This window comes from Athene noctua, chromosome Z (assembly GCF_965140245.1).
Source record: "Athene noctua chromosome Z, bAthNoc1.hap1.1, whole genome shotgun sequence".
Classification (NCBI taxonomy): domain Eukaryota; kingdom Metazoa; phylum Chordata; class Aves; order Strigiformes; family Strigidae; genus Athene; species Athene noctua.
Genome location: NC_134077.1, coordinates 85852708 through 85870032, shown reverse-complemented (window position 1 = coordinate 85870032; position 17325 = coordinate 85852708).

The following is a 17325-nucleotide window of genomic DNA, read 5'->3' as shown; positions in this document are numbered from 1 at the left end:
CTGTCCAGTCAAACTTCCTATGTACTGTAGACAGGGATAAAGTCACTGTATTGGATATTAAAAATGTATTTTGGAAGACAGTCTGGATTGTTCCTGTATTGGAGTAAAAGTAAAGCCATGTGTGGGATTATCTTTGCCCAAGGACCTGTGTGCACTTGGTGGGTAATGCAGAAGAACAGGGAATTCTGATGTGTGCCTCAAGGGAATTTGATTTTAGGTGAAAATAGCCTATGAACGGAACTCTCAAATAACCCTATTATTGCATACCGTCACGGAGTAGCTGAGTGAAGTACTCCAGGTGTGGTCCCACAAGAGCAGAGTGGAAGTGGGGAATGACTTGCTGGCCATGGTTGTATATGATAAGACTGAGCTGATTTCATCTGTCTTATAAAGTTAGAGAATATTATTTTATAATACAGAACATGACTTAAAGTAATTAGCAGAGAATGACAGCATAATATTAGGTGTATGTTAATGCAATGAAAGCAGAACAAGAAACTACACTCTGTTCCTCTTGACTTTCTACCCAATACTATTATGAAATCTGAGGGAAGCAGAGAAGGCAGCTGTCTCTTTGTCTGGTGCAGTCTCAACTTTCCTTACATCTCCTGATGACTCCAGTGATAAGAGATCCTCATCAACTTCCCTTCAGTACTGCCTCAAGAACACCTTCAGAAGCTTTTCTTTCCCTCCCTTAAAGTCCATTGTCAATATCCCTCACTGCTTCCTGAGATTTAATTTTTGATTTACCGTGAGCAGGTGTTTGCAATGGAAAGGTTTATTTCATCTCCATTTTCTTTCAGCTGAAAAGTCTTAATGCTTTCTGTCATTCCCTGTACATCAGTTTGTTGATATCTTATCACCCTTGCTGCTTTCTCTGGATTAATTTATTTAATTTGGTCCACTCCAATTTGGCCCATGGCATGACACCATGCTCCAACCCAGATTGGCCAAGTAGAGCAGTAGGTCCATTTCTTCTGTCTAGCAGCCTCTGTTCCTTCTGGCTCAGTATAGTTCCTGCTTATTTTAATGGTGTGAAAAGGTTGACTCTTTTTCTGTGTGCAAGATGTTATTATGTAAATCTTTTCTACAGCTCTTCTACTTGTGAGATGCTGACCATTCTTTATTTCACATGTTTCTAAGTATAATACATCTCATGGGAAATTACAGCTCAAAATCTTGATTGGGAGTATATGCCAAGGAGTACACATATAGCTGTGTATATATACAGCAAAACTGAAAATGTTAATCTCTGCTATTGTAGATTACAAAACTCTAAAAGAAAGTTTTAGAAGTTTAAAGGCATAATATGCTATAATTTTTCTTAAAACATTTTACTATGGTGACATGCAAGTGATTGAACTCAAGCTCTGTCTTGGGGTACACCCAAATTCACTTTAGATGTCATCTTTATTTTAGAACAAGTGCTATCTTCACATCAGCAGTCTTCTTCCCTCACCTTTCCACAGAACGGATTGCTAACAAGTTCTCCTGATGGCACCTTACAAGCAGAAGGAATGAAATATATACAAATATGGCAAACTTTTTTTAAAATAACAAGCCTTTAAAAATGATCCGATACGTTGTTCCAGGACATGAATTCACTTGGTGTGAAACTGTGACATTTCCACGTACTTTCACATACCTGTGCGAAAGCAACTGGTATAAATGGAAATAAAGAGCTCAAGTGTTAGATTCAAGGTGCTAATAAGATACAGACCTTTATTTTTGGACACAAGCTGTTTCAAGACACTTTTTTGGGTCTGAAAGTGAGTTAATCTATCCAAGGAGACAGAGTCAAATAGCTATGAAGCTACCTGGAACATTGAAGGGGGAGATCTGCAGGCAGTACAAATTCTGTCTTCAGTTAAATGTTTTTTTCAAACTGGTCTGATAACAGAGGCACATATGGAAGGTGCAAAATCCTTCGTAAATGGTAGAAGGAAAAGAGATTGGCTGCATTTGATGTGTCTTCAAAAATATTATTAATTATTGCCAGTGTTCTGTTGAAGTACAACAGTGCATTTATTATTTAAGTTCTGTGTAAAGTGTTACGCTTGTGAACGCCTGATCTGAGCTTGAGTTGCTCTGAATACTTGCATTTGCCATTTTCATGTCATAATAAGTTCGACATTTAACAACGTATAAAATATAATTTCTTCTGCAGTTTTGCATTTGGTGCAGTTTGACTTTACTAATGCGCGTCAGAAGTGTGAGTCGCATCAGTTTTCGTGGCAGTTCGCGCAGGCAGGGCTAGCAGACAGGGCGCAGAGGCTCTCTGGGTTCCTGAACTTATCCAAGATAGCCCCTTTACGGTCCTCCACGAGTAGACTGGAACCATGGTCTCCACTCGCATCAAAACCACCGCCAGAAAGAATGTGGTGACCCAGACGGAGCTGCCACAAAAACATGCAGAGGTTCAGGTCTCGGGCTGCAGGGAGTGCCTGAGCCTGTCGGTCCTGCCGGAGGGCAGCAGGGACAGCACCTGTGTGTGCTGTGATCAGCTGGGTGAATTGCTCAGCCTGGTGGCAGAACTCAAAGAAGTGGTTGAGAGATTAAGAGTATTAGGGAGTGTGAACGGGAAATTGCCTGGTGGAGTAACACCCTAGCACCCCTGAAGCAACAGGAGCTAATGGAAGCTCCAAACGAGGCAGGTAATCCCTCACCCTCTTGCTATCAGGCAGAAGGAGGGACCCTAAGAGACGAGGGAGGCTGGAAAATCCTCTCCCCACCTCCCTCACCCTCCATGGTGCCCCTTCACAATAGATTCGGGGCCCTGGAACTTTTGAAGAAAGAATAGAAGGAGGAAGAAAATGAGACAAACGAAGACGACCAAGGTCCACCAAGGCCAGGTCACTTCAGACCAGGTATTAAAACCAGCTCTGAAAAGAACGCCAGAAGAGTCATTGTAGTGAGGGACTCCACTCTAAGGCGTGTCAAAGGCCCCATATGCAGACCAGACCCGCTTCATAGGGAAGTCTGCTGCCTCCCTGGGGCCCGCATCATGGACCTCACAGCAACACTCCCTACCCTCGTGAGACCAAAGGACTACTACCCTCTCCTGGTTTTTCAGGTAGGTAGTGATGACATCACCAGGAGAAGGCCTAAAGCAATGAAGAGAGACTTCTGGTCCTTGGGAAAACTGCTTAAGGGGTCGGGGGCACAAATTGTGTTCTCCTCCATCCCTTTGGTTGGGGGATGGATGAGGAAGATCACAGGAGAATTCAGCAGGTGAACGGGTGGCTCCAAGACTGGTGTTACCATCAGGGCTTTGGATTCTTTAATCATGCGTTGGTATACAGGGCACTTGACCTTTTGACATTAGACGGGATGCACCTGTCCTGGAGAGGGAAGGGGATTTTGGGGCAGGAATTATCTGGGCTCATTGACAGAGCTTTAAACTAGATTTGAAGGGGGAAGGGGCAAAACATCGGCCCATCTGAAGTGCATGTATACCAATGCACACATCAGGGGTAACAAACAGGAGGAGCTTGTAGCCATGAAGAAACAGGAAAATTACGATGTTGTTGCTATTACAGAAACATGACGGGATGTCTCCCATGACTGGAGTGTGCCAGTTGATGGGTACAGGCTCTTTAGGAGGGACAGACAGGGAAGGAGAGGCGGTGGGTGGCTCTGTATGTCAGGGACTGTTATGATTGCTTCGAGCACAGGTGTAGTGAAGACAGGGTTGAGTGTCTTTGCATTAGAATCAGGGGGAAGGCCAACAGGGTAGATGTTGTAGGAGTCTGCTATAGGCCACCCAACCAGGACAGAGAGATGGACGAGATATTTTATAGGCACTTAGGTAAAATCTCACTATCGCTTGCCCTTGTTCTTGTGGGTGACTTTATCTTCCCAGACATCTTCTGGAAATACAACACAGCAGAGTGGAAGCAACTCTGGAGATTCCTATAATGTGTGGGAGACAACATCCTGATGAAACTGGTGAGTAAACCAACCAGAGAAGGTGCCCTGCTGGATCTCCTCTTTGTGAACAGAGAAGGACTGGTGGATGATGTGGAGGTTGGAGGCCAACAACGGCACAGCAATCATGAAATAATATAGTTCTCTATTCTTAGAGAGGCCAGGAGAGAGCTAAGCAGGACTGACATCCCGGACTTCAGAAGGGCTGACTTTGTCTTGTTTAGTCACCTGCTTGAAAGGATCCCCTGGGAGACTCCCCTGAAGGGCATAGGGGCCCAGGAAGGCTGGGCGCTCTTTAAGAAGGAAGTGTTAATGGCTCAGGAGCAGGTGGTCCCCAGGTGCTGTAAGAGAAGCTGGCAGCAGAGAAGACCACCCTGGCTGAACAGGGAGCTTTGGCTGCAACTCAGAGAGAAAAAGAGAATTTACAGCCTTTGGAAGAAGGGGCTAGCCACTCACAGTGATTACAGAGAGGCTGTGAGGCTATGCAGGGTGGAAATCAGAAGGGCTAAAGCCCAACTGGGAATTAATTTGGCTTCTGCAATCAAGGATAACAAGAAAAGTTTCTGTAAGTATGTCAGTAGCAAAAGAAAGTCCAGGGAGAGTCTCCATCCCCGGCTAGATGCAGGAGAAAATTTGGTAACAAGTGATGAGGGGAAGGCTGAGGTGCTTAATGACTTCTTTGCCTCAGTCTTTAATAACAAGGTTAGTTGTATTGATGCAATCCAGCCTCCTCAGGCAGAAGACAGAGACTGGGAGAACGACCCCCCTGCAATCCAGGGGACAGTCAGTGACCTGCTGCATCACACAGACACACACAGGTCTATGGGACCAGATGGGATACACCTGAGGGTGCTGAAGGAGCTGGCTGGGTGCTCGCCAGGCCACTTTCTATCATTTCCCAGCAGTCCTGGCTGACCGGGGAGATCCTGACAGATTTGAAATTGGCCAATGTGACGCCCATCTATAAGAAGGGTCGGAAGGATGATCTGGGAAATTACAGGCCTGTCAGCTTGATTTCGGTGCCCGGGAAGCTGATGGAGCAGCTCATCCTAAACACCATCACACAACACATGAGGGACAACCAGATGCTCAGGCCCAGTCAGCGTGGGGTTATGAAAGGCAGGTCCTGCCTGACAAACCTGATCTCCTTCTGCGACAGGGCGACCTGCTGTTTGGATGAGGGAAAGGCTGTGGATGTTGTTTACCTTGACCTCAGTAAGGCCTTTGACACCGTTTCCCACAGCATTCTCCTGGCGAAACTGGCTGCTCGAGGCTTGGATGGGCACACGCCTCGCTGGGTAAAAACTGTCTGGATGTCCGGGCCCAGAGAGTTGTGGTGAAGGGAGTTAAATCCCGCTGGCGGCCGGTCACGAGTGGTGTCCCCCAGGGCTGGGTGTTGGGGCCACTCCTGTTTAACATCCTTATTGATGATCCAGACGAGGGGATCGAGTGCACCCTCGGTCAGTTTGCAGGTGACACCCAGTTGGGTGGGAGTGTTGATCTGCTCGAGGGCAGGGAGGCTCTGCAGAGAGACCTGGACAGGCTGGAGCCATGGGCTGAGCCCAGCTGGGGGAGTTTCACTGAGGGCAAATGCCGGGGGCTGCCCTTGGGCCACAACAACCCCCAGCAGCGCTACAGGCTTGGGGAGGAGTGGCTGGAGAGCTGCCAGTCAGAGAGGGACCTGGGGGGGTGAGTGACAGCCGGCTGAACAGGAGCCAGCAGTGTGCCCAGGGGGCCAAGGAGGCCAATGGCATCCTGGCTTGTGTCAGCACTAGCGTGGCCAGCAGGGACAGGGAAGGGATCTGACCCCTGTACTCGGCATTGCTGAGGCCGCCCCTCGATTCCTGGGTTCAGTTTTGGGCCCCTCACCCCAAAAAGGACATTGAATGACTCGAGCGTGTCCAGAGAAGGGCAACGGAGCTGGTGCAGGGTCTGGAGCACAGGTCATACGAGGAGCGGCTGAGGGAACTGGGGGGGTTCAGTCTGGAGAAGAGGAGGCTGAGGGGAGACCTCATCGCCCTCTACAGCTGCCTGAAAGGAGGGTGCAGAGAGCTGGGGATGAGTCTCTTTAGCCTAGTAGAAAGCGACAGGACAAGAGGGAATGGCCTCAAGTTGTGCCAGGGAAAGTTCAGACTAGATATCAGGAAGCATTTCTTTCCAGAAGGGGTTGTTGGGCGTTGGAATGGGCTGCCCAGGGAGGTGGTGGAGTCCCCATCCCTGGAGGTGTTCAAGAGTAGGGTCGATTTGGAGCTTAAGGATATGGTGTAGATGGGAACTGTGCTAGGCAAACGGTTGGTCTAGATGATCTCCAGGGTCCTTTCCAACCTAGATGATTCTGTGATTCCGTGATTCTGTAATGGACCCTTCAGTTAAGTGATAGAGTTTTCACAAGGTTAAAGTCAAAACTGCCCCTCCTAAATTCCTGTCTCTTTTTTGCCTAACAGTATTTCTGTTCACTTCAATATTAGGTTATCCTTAATGTGCAGATAGGTAGCATTAATTGGAGACAGAGATGGAAGCAATATTCTCATAATAATCCTTTAATTAAGATTGGGAGATAAGGGTTGTAGCACTAAATGAAGAAAAATTGCTTAAACAACATTTTACAGGGGACTAATATATATATGCAAAAAGACGTTCAGAGTTTGAAGACAGAGTATATTTGTCAGTGTGTGTTTGTACTCTCCCACAAAATCTAACAACCACTTTTCTATTAGAAGGGGATTTTCCAGTACCATATTCCATATTAGTGTCATGTTTCATTTTTAGCCATTTGTAGCAAATAGCAGACCTGATTAATCAACTAGCTTTATGGCAGTAAAGCCAATGTCAGCTGGTTTATTTGTTCAAAGTTTAGTATTAAATATCAATTAAAATTGACCATGCTAATAAACAGCTTAGGTAAGTATTTAAGCCATGAATCAGAAGCAATAGTCACCATAATATGCCCTCCTTTCTAGTAAGAATCAAGGAGGAATACTGCACCAAGATTTCATTGCGAATCTGTCAGAAAATTTATTTGTTATTTGCTCAAGACAGTATAGCAGATATGGATGTTTGTCATTTTGCCCATCAAGTTCTAAGCTGAGTTTACAATTCCACAAAAACTCACACAAATTTTGGATTACAATTTCACAGTTTGAGAGCTTGAACTCATATTAGCAGGCACAAAAGCAAAGAGAAGTTTCTTGTAGTCACATATGCTGAAGACAGCATCTGACACAGATTGCAGGTCTAGCCCAGAACTGGTTCTAATGATTAAATGAATTCTGAAAATGAAAGATGAAAACCATTCATTTTTTCAGTGATATTTAACAGTGTAGAAAGTCAGGAATACCTGATTCCCTTCTGTTCTTTGCTGGAAATATTTAATTACCTGAGGTTTATTTGAAGCCGGTAGTTTAATACAGTAATGAAAAGCAGATGTTATTTGTTTATGTTTTACTCATTTTATGTATTTACAAAGTCTTAGTCTTTGTTCTGATTTAACACCACTGCTGAAAGCACCCATAAGACCTTCCATTTTAAATGCCTTTAAAAATTGCACTTATACAGTGTATCTGGCTGTACAATGAGATGAAATATAAAGACAAGCTAATCACAAGTGTATGAGGATTTTGGTCTGGATTTCACAACATTAAGAAATGCATCGCCTTCCCAGGCCACTTTTCTGTTGTGCTTGCAAAAAGACAGGAAGACACTCAGTCTTGCTAAAGCAAGTTTTCCATGGTATTTGTTGATAATGAAAACAATTTGTCTACTTTTAAAACTATGATCTAAAAGTTGCTGATCTTAAAGCTGTGCTTTAGAGATGCATTTCTTGGAGGAGGAAATGGTTGCTGTGTGATCCACAGTCTCTGACCGTGCCTATTTGTTTTGTAAGCAGACGAGCAAGGATCCTTTAAATAAATTCCCATCTGTAGCAACAGAGTGTGTGTAAGTAGGATGAAGGTTTACCATAACACAATAGAAAACTAGACTTCAGTCTCTTACAGTTTGTATTATAAGAATAGTTGGCTAGATCACTCCATTTTGCCATGACAAACATTTTCAGAGGGAACATTTGGGAAGTTTCAAGTCACGTGCAATGTCTGAGCCAGATTTCTGAAGGTACATGCACAGTCTGCATTCATAGAATCATTTAGGTTGTAAAAGACCTTTAAGATCATCAAGTCCAACTAAAATAAGAGACGAGATCTCACATAAATTTGTTTATAAATGATTCCTTCTTCCTTTGTTAAAATTTCTACTCAAGGAAACAGAATATCTTGTTCAGTGAACACAGCCTGCACCAAGAGAGCAACTATATGTGCATCACAGGTTTCTCCTCTAAGAGAAAAACTGATTGAGACACTGCATGTCCTGCTGCTACCCAGAAATACATCTATTAACTCGAAATTACTGTTTCACACTTAGAAGACCTGCAAAACATAGCATGATCACACAGTAGTTATTTTGTTAGGAGCCACCTTTCATAGCTCTAATACACAGTTAAAGGAGTCACCTATATAGGTAGAATAAATGCCACTTTTGTGTTAGTGTCAGTTATGTCAGATAATAAGGCCAACAGCTGCCTACAGCAAAGTCAGACTCTTCTGTACAACTTCATTGTGTTTATGGGATCTGTGAACAAGGTCATGAATGCTACGTCTAATTTGGCAATGGTGTGTCCCATATTCAATTTCAAACACATTGTGCAGACATGCAATATCTGAATATGTTCATACATCTGTTTTAGACTGAAAAAAGTAAATATCCAGTCCCCGTAAGGAGACTCACACAAACTGAGTAACATGTACAAGGTTTCAAAGAGTCAGTTGAAAGAATTGTTCTCTACCTATGCTTTCAGACCACCTCAGAGTCATGCTTGAGCCAGAGCTCTTCCACGTACTATATGGCTCAAATGTTGGCTTACGTACTCACTAGCAGGATGGCAGACAGGCTCAAATCCTGGATGCTTCAGGCACCAGGAACAGAGTCCTGACTCAGGCCCCATGGTATAGGCATCTCTAGCAGTTGGGATTCAGATTAGGTAAATTCCATTCTGATGGGAGATGACTAAATGAGCAGAAGTTGCTCCTGAAAAGAGACAATCATAGCTTAAGTACGGTATTCTTCCTGTTAGAGTGCTGCAGCTAACTTGCCACTAGAAGAGCTAGGATGAGAGAAATTCACACATGAGAGAAATTTACACATTCCCACTCTTCTGGGAAGACACCAAACTCAATTCTCAGGGTTTAATCCAATGATAGCCTCATGCTAAATTCTTAAGATATGTTAATAATATTCTTAAGAGCCTGATTTCCCATTTTCCCAATGACAGGATTCATAAAGTCCAGTCGTAACTCCAGGATGCAGCTCCCTACCTAGATTTCAGAGCCTGGCTTGTAACTGTAGGTTTTGACCTGTCAGTATGAATGTAAATGGAAAATGGGGAACAGGGCGTCTCTTCATGCCAAATCTTTCAGTCTTCAAGGGGCTTCTCTGACATGTATGTTATGGTGACCAACGATACCTGCAGCTGTGACCTCATGTTCTCAGCGAAAATGTCTGCTCGCCATCCTTAATGTCATGCCAACAGTCGTTATCTATCGTGTTCTGAATACACTGACACCCACAGGCAACTCATTTAGGTTTCTGTGCAGTCAGTTCAGTTTGTCAGAGTCACCTACTGAAAGATATTTTGTTTGCGTCTACCCAGATATTTGTCTTAATTCCCTGTTAGGCAGAGCTCTAAAGCATCTCTCTTACTCTATTTTTGACCAGGAGGAACTCAAATCTTCAGATGTTTCATGTGGGAATTGAGAATTACAGCATCATTTAAGTGAAACTGTCTTCATGTATCCAGGAAAACTACATAGGAACATTAAAGATCTCTATTTTGGCACCTCACATAAATGTCAGGTCTGAGAAAGAGGAGCGTGGCTATACACAGTCAGAGGCCCTTGATCTCTAAGGGTAAGCTCTTACGATTTTATATTTTTTTCAAGCCTTACTCATTCTTTTATGATCTGAATGACTGAAGTGTGAGGTTCATTTTCTGGTTTTACAGCTTTAAGAGTAGGAAAGGGTGAGCATCTTGTTGGTGAATCTTACAGAGGCTGAACTAAGAGAGAGTTGCAGGGTAAAGGTCACTGGACTAAATCGTAGAGGAAGCTGTTCAAATAAGTGAGCAGTGATGACAGTTTCGGTACAATACAGTAGCAAGTCAAGAAAGAGAGCATTGCTTTATGCAAAGAAACCAGAATGCCCTCTCGGTCTGTCGAAACAATAGGCATAATTAAGCCATCACTGAAAAGCAGGGGGACTGTCTTCGGACTGATAATTATAAGTACAAATAAAACAAAGTTAAATTACAAAAATCTCACAGAAAGCCAGAGAAGTCACATGTAGTTTCACTGAGGCTGAGCACCACACCACCAAGCTTAATTAAGCGGCTGAGACACAGTGAGGACATTTATCAAGCCCTCAATATGCTTTTAACTTCCTGGGTTTGACAATCCAAGTGTAAATCAGAGATTACTGAGTATTAGAAGGAAATCTACTTGAGCATGGCAACAGAGCTTACAATTTGATAAATATTCTAGCTGAGTATTCATGGTGAGCAGTGTCTTTTTCAAGTATGTGCACAGCCTGTGAATAGATTATCTCTGCCTAATGTTCTTCTTTAGGGCTTCTACTCAGCTGCAAAGTGGCAAACGGTTGATCAGAATCAAGGATTTTATAACAGATGAAAGCAGATGTCTAGCTGGGAGATCGTGTGCATGAAGATGTTAAACAAAATAACTAACGGACGTCTACCTATTTTATCACCGAAATGCATCCTACCCAAGAAGCAGGAAGCAGTTTGCTTGCTGATTTTCACATTTTTGAAAGATAAATTTTTTTAGCGACAGTTTAGCCAGTCAGTGAAGATCTTTCTAGTGACAGATCTGTTAAGTCAGTGCACGTCTGGCAAGATCACTCTTGAGGGTAGGAGAGATCATACTGATATAGATTACCATGTGAGGCTGAGATGTTATTTTATTTTGTCGTCCCCGTGTCGTCCGTCGTCCCCCCCCCCCCCCCCCCCGCCCCCCTTCTCCTCAGCCTTTAGCATTATAGGTCAGAGGACAGGACATAAAACATAGTAATTTTAAAAATGGATCTATTGTTACACAGATGTAGGAGGGCTAGTTTTCAAGCTGCAAAACTGAGAGCAGTAATAACTTGCTAATATTGAAATCACTGGCCTATCTTGGGTTCAGTAAACACCTGGAGCTGGTTTGGTTTCAGCCAACGTACTGACACTTTATAGTTGTTAATGTGCTGAAGTCCGAAGACAAGCCCAAAATTCTGGAAATTCAGTTTGAAGTGCTAGCATGTGATACAAGAGCGGGCAGTCCGTGCACATTAAAGGTCAAATTAACATATTTTCATGCTTTCATCTCATTTTTTAACATTTTTGAAAAGCTAAAAAGAGTGTGTGAAAATTCTTGTTGTACATGTGCTTGCTACAAGCGTTTAAAGAGTAATCAAGAGATTTCTTCATAAATCTTGCAGATTATGTACAGTAATACATTATGCTACCTCTTTTATTTATTTAATTTTTTTAGATCATCAAGGGTTTTAGAGATTTATAAGCATTTATTTTGCAGGACTTTTTTTTTTTTTTTTTTTTTTTCTTTTAATTACACTTTACAAATCAATATTATAGAAGCAGAAAGCTATTCTGAAGTGGACAAGTCAGAATGCAGGGTACGGGGGGAATATTACTAAAACCTAAGAGCACCTAAAACATTGAAAAATGGTATGATCTTTCACTATTTTTCTATATTTAAAATTAATAAGGTTTAAGATAGAGTTATTTGATACAGGTTTCAGTAATATACTATAATAAACAAAACATTTTGCTCTACAATTTATTTTTAAAAGTTGATGTGTATAATATTTGTAGTCTAATTACACATTTCTGGGAATTTATTATTCTGTCTGGAATATTTCAAAGACAGCTTTGACACAAAACTCAAGTCCAATTGCACAAATAATGCACCACTGCTAAGGAATGCCAATGATGAGATCTATTCTACAGAGTAGGTAAATTACCATATTTTCTCTTATATTCTCCTTGTTTGCTTTTTTACTGTGAGAGTATGCAGGGTGTTTATGTATTATCCGTATATGCATTTACACCTTCTTCATCTTTCCCCAAGATAAAACAGATTTTGCACCTTAACTGGATGACACCAGTATCCTAAGGTTTAGTATTTCTAAAAACTGTGCTTTTAGGGAAATGTAGACATAAAGATTTTTTGTTAACAGAACTCATCAAGCCGTTCCAAAATACTGAATTCCTTCCCCCCAGGAAAGCAACATAGCCTGATGATTAAAATCTACAGCAGCTGTTAACTTGCACAGGCACTAGTCATGGTGTTATGATAGCACTAATAATGAAATGTTTGGGTGGATGTGTCATCTTTCAGCATGAGGATATACCAAAGTTTGATATTAGAAGATTATCAGGTTTGAGAGACATTACATGTTAATGCGTATAGTAACAGGAAATAGGTAACTTGGATGTAATTAATAATGCAAAACAAACAAACAAACCCCAAAAGCCCAAAAGGTGTCTCTATAAATAAAAAAACCACAGCCAAACCGTCTTTACTTACATAATGTCCACATTAACAAAATTATTTATCTCTCCTAAATACAGTTTCCAGTACAAGTTTGTTGACTAGCTAAGGACAGCAAATCTTACTGATAGCATTTCATGGAGAGCAGATCTGGAATTTTAGTTGATAAGGATATAATTAGCTGTTGGATTACAAATGGTCTTTAAGAACAACAAAGTATAACTAGAGAAAAGAAAAATATTTATGTGGAAGTGGTTTTGGTTCTTTTCCTGGTCTGTCTGAAGGATGAGAGTAAGCCGTGTAGTTTCCTATAAGGGTGCTTGAAGGGTTGGTAGGGCAGCTTTCAGAACGATGTTCTGACTCCTAGCCAAAGGTGACAGTGTCTTCCCTGCGGTGTCTCAACAGGACGTTAGTGCTGCGGTTGTAACAGGGACAGAAATACATCTCTGACAGTTCAGTAAATGGTCACTGTTGTGGCAACATCCAGAAATTTGGGGTTTATGGTGAATCTGTAATATCATACTAATTACAATTTATTTATTTATTTATTTACTTACTGAAGAACAAGCGAACTGTACTTTTCAGGGCAAGCATCTAACACCTTCAGGGAGCCAATATGAATAATACAAGCTAGCTGTTATTTATTTTAGACTTCATCCTTACATTAATTATTATGCCATCAAAGTCTTCCAGTACTAGGCTTCACTGAAGTCACTTCTATATAATACATAATTCAGGAGTGGTTTTACAGTTGTATATATGCATTTACTTATACCTGTATATTTCCCTTTTATATTTATACAAAGGTAGATTGTGTACATCCAAAATATTTTTGCAAAACTTTATTTTGAAGGGGTTTATTTGTAATGATCAATAAAAAACCTGTGTGTAACTATGTGAAATTATTCCTCACACCACTACAAAAACATATAAGAATCGCATAACAAATTTCAGAACAATCTATACTGGAATGCAAAACAGTTTATCTTCTGATGGGAAACACTTTTAGGCATCTAACACGTTCATTTTTATTCTTCCCCAAAATAATTCTTGGGGAAAAAAAGTTTCAGAGCAGCTGCCTAATCTTTTCTTTCTGTGGGCTTTCAAGATGTGCTTAATTTATCCAGAGGCAGACTCCAGGTACTTTGTGATAATAGGTATAAGAGAATATGCATTATTCAACAGACTGACCTATATGCAAATGAACAGAACATAAACATTTTAACCTAAAAGTGCTTTTCCTTATATCACAGTGCACTGTGTAACAGCTAAAACCATACCTCTGAAGTGCAGAACATAATATTGGCTTTAATGAATTTGTTTTGTGTGACTTTTTGAGACAACACAATTTAATGGATCAAGTTGTGGTCTGAGAATTAGAAACTCTGGACTTCTAATCCTGGTTTTGGCCTCCTACCAGAAGGAAATCATAGCCCTGCTGAGTTTAGCTTTCCTTTGATTATTAAAATTGTAGACTATATTATTGCAGATAATTTTTGAAACTACTGGTTAAGGCACATATGTGTTTAATTTACATATATGAAAGATTATAACATAGTTCTACATATACGTGTCTACATAAAAGCGTATAATGTATTCATATTACTGCATAGAGGTATAATTTCTTTCTAAATCAGAATGGATGCTTCCATTGTGAATGTCCTCTAGTGGTTTTTTTACAGATGTAAGTTTACAGGTTTAGCACATTCTTTTTTTTTTTTTTTTTTTTTGTCACAGCAGCACCATATGTTAATCAAGGATTTCCTTGAATAGCAGGATGAAAATAAGGAAACCTTCCTTCTCCTCATAACGTGTTGAAAAATATAGGTAATCTTGTTATACAACATTGAGCACAATTATGTTCTGAAGGTCAGAGAAGTATATGTAGCACTTCATGTTCAGCAGAAAGTACGTCTGGTGATACATCTCTCCCAGTTGCTTTCATCACAATAAACCCCAGCCCACCAAAATCTGAGGAAGTGATTGACATCTGCAGAGATTACATCATCCCAGCCTATGATAGGTTGAAATCCAGAAATGAGGAAGCATAAGAAACTAGAAATTTAAGGCTGCATCTTTCACAAAACAGTGGAACAGATTAGCTATCTTAGGTTAGGCTTTTATCTTTTTTCCCTGAACCTATCATCCCTGAAACATATTGTTTCTTTTGAAAAGTCTTGCCATGCTTATCAAAATGTCAGTTAGTTGCAGAAATGTGGACTAAAATAAAACTGTTGGAGCACAAAAGACTTCTTAGCCCATGTGCTGAGAAGAAAAAAAATGTGAAAGATGCTTCAGGGACTCTGGTGATGTCCAGACTTGTGTGTACCCAGAAGAATGTGTTCTTTAGATATTCTGGTGCATGAACACACAGTAAGCAGGATGATAATTGCTAGAAGAAAATCCAAATGCTTAGAGCAGAGGAGATGGGATGTGACAGGCCTTTTAAGAGTCCATTGCAAAATGGCAGTGGTGGGGTTTCAAAGCTCTGTGTTCTTTCTATCTTATTTGATATTAATGAGAGTTGCAAGTGCCAGCTCCTTTCAGGAGCAGGTCTCAAATTAGCAGCAGCCTCACGTACCTGTAGATAGAAGCCCAGGGAGTACTCATGCTGTTGGCATGCAATGAAGAGGAGTAAAATTGACTCAGGAGTTAGAGATTGTGATCTTTCTGGTATCAAAGGCAGGATGATAAAAGTAAAATTGTTGCTTTAAAAATCCTCCCTAGAAGCTGCAAAAAGGAACTGGCATCAGTTTTTCTAAGCCTATAGATCTCACGTAGTTCATTTGCCTTGCTCATATGAAAGCAGATATTAACCTTCCACATATTCACTTCGTGACAACTGTCAGTGGATGTGTTTTTTCAAGACAGAGGTCTAGTTCCATGTTGAGAATAAACATAGTATAAAAAGACCCATAAGGAATGAACCTCAGGAGAGTGAAGAAAAGAGCTTTGTCTAGGTCTTCGATTATATTCCTTGTAGATTGTCTTTCTCTTTGTCTGTTTTTGTCTGTTTTGCCTCTTTCTACCTCTGTAGCCTTCCATAACATAACACAGTAACTCACCTTAGCTATTTACTGGTAATCGCTTCCTTGGTATATATCTTCCTTTGTATACACAAAGATACACACACACACACCCCCACCCCCGCCCCAAACGATCCAAATTCCAAAATAACTAAAACACACAAAGCAGAACATCTAGACAAGTATTATAGTTTAGTATTTACTGAAACGTGGATTTTCCAACTTGTATTTCTGCTCACATCCCTGACTCTGCCCTTTGTTCAAGCGTAAGGTCTCAGCTGGTCACAAAATCAGTGTCTGCTGTGCCGTTTAGTGCCTGATTTGACCTCTGCACTCAGTTTCATGTACTTCAAGGCAGGCTCTGAAGCTCCATACACCAAGTGAAGTATTTTGATGCACAAATACTTACTGTTTCATCTGGCATTTTTTTAAAGCTTTATAAATACTGTGGCTCTTCCCTAAAGAAAACCAGATTTAAAGCATTGTTATTGCCATAAGCACTCTGGTTACAAACCCATCTGTCCATGTCTGCATTCTTGTGTGTCTGGATTCTTTCTTCCAGGCATTATACGTACCATTACCGCTTATGCTTAATAAATTATCTTCCTTTAAAACTACCAGCAAGTTTCTGATTTGCTGCTGTTGACAAAACATAAGAAGGAATGAGCAAATTTAAGTTCTAGCCTTAATATTGCATACACTTTATGCTTTTTATAGGATTTTTATTTTAATTTTATAAAACTGAAATAAACATCTCTTATGATAAGAAGCAAAATCTGCAGCTTTGTTGCTCAGGGACAGTAAATAATAAGATTCTTATATAAGACAGAAAAGGACTCAAGATTTAAAATGCCTCCAGAAACCTCCGTTCTGCTTACAAACTCAGCGCCGCACTGCAGTAGTCTAATGAAAAATAATAAATTTTGTAGGCACTTCTACCTCCGACAAAAATCCCTAATGGAAAAGAAACAAATATCAACACAATCCTTCCTGCCCCCCATGCGTTTAAGTGAACACTCCTCACCTGTGGTAAGGTTCTCACAAGTCTTTAGTATTCACTCAGATAAACCACTTTTCTCCCCAAAGCTCCAAACTACTAGTTTGTTCATTTCAAATCCCCAGACAAAAAGCCTAAAGCACATGTTGGACATTGAGGCTACTTCTCTTCTGCCTCACACCTGAAGGAAGTCCAGAGTTGCACCTTTTTGCAGTTTCTCTCAAACAATTACATGTTCCCAGTTTTCATTTTGATCAAGGATGTCAGGCATGGTAATTGCATTCCTTTTCCTCTTTTGCTAGTCTTAAAAGCTTTGCTTCACTGAGATGTTGGCTATGCTACGAAAAACAAAAGTGGGAAAAAGCACAGCTCATAGCCTGTATATTTGTCATTCAACAGATGAAACCCGTGAACATCAATCATGCAGCTTTGCTGTTTTCATACACATTCTGTATAATGACTGTTGGTACTTAGCTGCAAATGCACCTTTTAAAGATGATTTTTAAAGAGACACATTTTATAGAAAACTGCAAGAACAGCAATTATATTACAGAAAAAAAATTAATTCCTTTTGCAAAATTCAATAGTGGATAAGTAAAAATGTTGCTGAGTGGAGAAATTTTAAGTAGTGCAAATTTAGTTTGTATGTGGATACAAATTCCAGGTGCTTACTCAAAACTCACCTGGTACATCAAGTCCAAGCCAGTAAATAAATTCAATGTGGAATTCTACTGACACACCCTCTTTTGAGTTTAAAACA